Here is a 4,002-nt window from a genome sequence, read left to right as displayed (position 1 = left end):
TATTGGATAATACCATACTTAATTCTGGTGCCTAAACTTAAGTACCATATTCACCTGAATCTAAATTTTGGGTGACACATGAAATGTTTTGAGCGGGATCGATGCCAGTGCCCCTGGACTGGCTTTTGTGCGGGTGGCACATAAAAGACACCATTTCGAGCGTGGCCGTTGCCAGTACCGCCTGACTGGCCTTCGTGCGGGTAACACGTAAAAGCACCCACTACACTCTCTGAGTGGTTGGCGTTAGGAAAGGCATCCAGCTGTAGAAACTCTGCCAAATTAGATTAGAGCCTGGTGTTACCATCCGGTTTCACCAGTCCTCAGTCAAATCATCCAACCCATGCTAGCATGGAAGGCGGATGTTAAACGATGATGATGATGATGATGATATATGAAAATTTTAGTCACAATATATGGATTCAACTAATCTAGCAGTACTCAAAAATAGAGATCCTGAATGTATCCTTCTACAAAACAAATAGAATATATAGTACAATACAAGAGAAAACCATAAGGAGTGTATAAAGTTATAAGTAACGAGAAAAATATGCTATGATAAAATTTATTTAACCATTGCAAATTCTTATTATTTTCATTAAATATGAATTTCCAATGCATAAATAAATTTTATCATAGCATATTTTTCTCGTCATTTATAACTTTATGTATGTACATATATACATACACGTGTGTGTGTATGTGTGTTCGTGTATACATTCAGATATATGCACACACACAAAATATACACACAACACAAATATATACACATATAGTAGAGAGTTAGTCCCCCTGGATATTATTGACTTGACTCTTGGGATTTACAGGGCTGGTGACCTGGTTTCCATGACATATAAGGGAAGCACACCAATAAAAACATACATGTACACACACACACACACACACACACACACACACACACACACACACACACACACACACACACACACACACACACACACACACAAGCAAAAAGCAGAAATTACTCCATAATGGAATAAGAGCATAGGTGAGTTAATTTATTGTGTTAGTTGAAACCCAACTGACTGAAACTAAAAGTTTTCAAATATGCTTTATTTTTTAACTTATTTATGCGTCCAAAACAGATAATGATTATCTCTTTTACTAGACAAATATATATGTTAATGACTTGTAGGGATATGGTATTTTATTATGCAGCTATAATGTACTAGAAAGTAAATTAAATGTTTTATAAGCCAATAATATCATGTTCTACTGTGTTAGCAGTGCACTTTACATAACCTTTAAGGTTATCTCTACAGATATTCTATAGAAATTATATAAAATTATACTGGTAACAAAAATCAGTGCTGGGTATAAATTCTATAGAATATCTGTAGAGGTAACTTTAAATATATATGTGTTTGTGTGTGTGTGTGTGTATACACACACACACACACACACATGTATACATATATCTATACACATATCAATATATGTGTGTGTATACGTATCTACATAAGTATACATATACATGTGTGTATATGTATGCATACATATATATGTATATGTATACCTATATCTTTACATACATAATACATATATCCCTCTCTCTCTCTCGGAAAGGCACAAGCACCTACACACACATCCCACACACACATATCTATACATATGTACATATGTATATGTATATATTTAAGCATGTGTGTGTGTGTGTGTGTGTGGAGAGAGAGAGTGAGAGATGTAAATGGCTTGCTGTTTTTGATGCAGTTTTCTGTGTTTGGGTTACAAATTCTGTTGACACTTGGTACAAGGTAAAAGAAAAAATGTCTTTAACAAGCACTTAAATCAGGATTGTTTGCTGGGAAAGTTAAAATATTTCATCCACTCACTCTGCAGGCCAATACACAAGCTTTCATGAAGGGAATAAGACATCGTAGTTCCGAATACTGAATTAACGCATGCATTTTGTAACATCAAGTATACATTTTTGTACAGAAAACAAAAAGTGTGTAGACACACACAACATTTTATATATATATATATATATATATATATATATATATTCTTTGATTCTTTTACTTGTTTCAGTTATTATTTGATTGTGGCCATGCTGGAGCACTGCCTTGAAGGGTTTTAATCAAACAAATTTACCCCAGGGCTTATTTTTTTAGCCTAGTACTAATTCTATTGGTTTCTTTTGCTGAACCACTAAGTTACAGGGATGTAAACACACCAACACCGGTTGTCAAGCAGTAATATGGGAACAAACACAAAAATACCAACATATAAATACACACACACACATATATACGACAGTCTTCTTTCAGTTTCTGTCTATGAAATCCACTATAGCCTGAGGCTATAGTATAAGACACTTACCCAATGTGCCACACAGTGGGACTGAACCTGGAACCATGTGGTTGGGGAGCAAGTTTCTACCACACAGCCACACCTACATACATACATACATATATATATATATATATATATATATATATATTGATATTTCACCTAAGCATAGTGATGCTAACAATCTGCTGTTTGAACTACATATACATACACTTTCGATAAAAGAATTGAGTACAGAGCATAATATGAGGTTGAATAAATGACAAGGGAAGAAGAAATTATGCAATGAACTTCATTAGCTTACAAGAGTTTCTGCTATAAGATGCAATGCATTCATTATTGAGTGTTTGTCTATCACCTCATAGCTTCATTGAAGCTTCAAGAATGAAGTGCTATTTTATTTGGGTAAACATTATATATATATATATATATATATATATATATATATATCTTGTATCTTATAGCAGAAACAGCTGTTTGCTAATGAAGTTCATTACTGCATTATGTAATGTCTTGTTCCCCTGTCTATATATATATATATATATATATATATATATAGATAGATAGATAGATAGATAGACAAGCTGATAAATAGAAAGATAGATATCATCATTCCAATATCTACTTTTCCATGCTTGCAGGGTCCTATAAAACTTGTTCACGCAGATATTCAACAGCTGGATCCTCTTCTTGTCACCAATACTTCCTTCTTTCCAAGTAATGCAATATTTTTCCCTAATCTCGAAATATTTAATATGAAGGATAGCAAACAGACAACACTGTCTGCATGATGTTGTTTGTTGACAGTTTAGAAAAGACACACAAACAGACACCCACACATATACCACACTCATACTAGTACATACAGTTGCAAATACATACACATGCGTGTATGTATGATAGGCTTCCTTTTTGCGTTTCCGTCTATAAAATCCACTCATGAGGCTTTAGTCACTGTAGGGTTATAACAGAAGACTCTTGTTCTAGGCACCATGCATTGGAACTCAGCTCAAAACCATGTGGTTGGGAAGTGATTATTTTAACTAGCCATATATACATCTACCCTTTTTTTTTTTTATATGTACAAATATATACACATGCATGCACACATTGCAGCCTACCAGTCCCCAGTCAAACCGTCCAACACATGCCAGCATGGAAAACGGACGTTAAACGATGATGATGATGATATATATATGCATGAACATGTAAATATGACCATGTGACAAATAAGGTTGCCTCCCAACCAACTATAGGATAATGGGTCCAATCCAACCCTGACACTATTAATAGATGTCTGCCACAGTAGGCATGGTTTGCACGTATATATAAATACATATACATATATGCCATCTATAAATACATATACATGTGGGTATAAATGCGTGTGGGTGTGTATCCATTCCTGTGGGTGACAATGAAAACAGGTGTATCATGTCCCTCTCTGTAAGAAAAAAGCAAAACATGACTTGGTAATGATATATAAAGATCGGTAATAATACAAGAGCCAAACTGAAATAAGTACCAATAATTCTGGCTATATAATCAACTAACCACAAACAACCCTTAGATAGCAGGGATTGGTATGTGTATGAGCTGACACCTGAAGCCAAAGAAAATATGCCAACATGTGTGTGCATGTGTGAATGTGTGCATGTGTGTGTGTATATATATATATATATATATATATAT

At 34.3% G+C, this 4,002-nt stretch overlaps 1 protein-coding gene across 2 annotated transcripts in view; it reads right to left on the bottom strand.

Moving 5' to 3' along the window:
- LOC106870703 (coiled-coil domain-containing protein 1) overlaps positions 1-4,002 on the bottom strand; it is a 299,527-nt gene that overhangs the window by 181,715 nt on the left and 113,810 nt on the right. The gene's annotated exons all lie outside the window — the stretch shown is intronic.

Source organism: Octopus bimaculoides, chromosome 28, assembly GCF_001194135.2.
Source record: "Octopus bimaculoides isolate UCB-OBI-ISO-001 chromosome 28, ASM119413v2, whole genome shotgun sequence".
Classification (NCBI taxonomy): domain Eukaryota; kingdom Metazoa; phylum Mollusca; class Cephalopoda; order Octopoda; family Octopodidae; genus Octopus; species Octopus bimaculoides.
The sequence above is the reverse complement of the archived record's forward strand: the minus strand, read 5'-3'. Positions and strand labels throughout refer to the sequence as shown.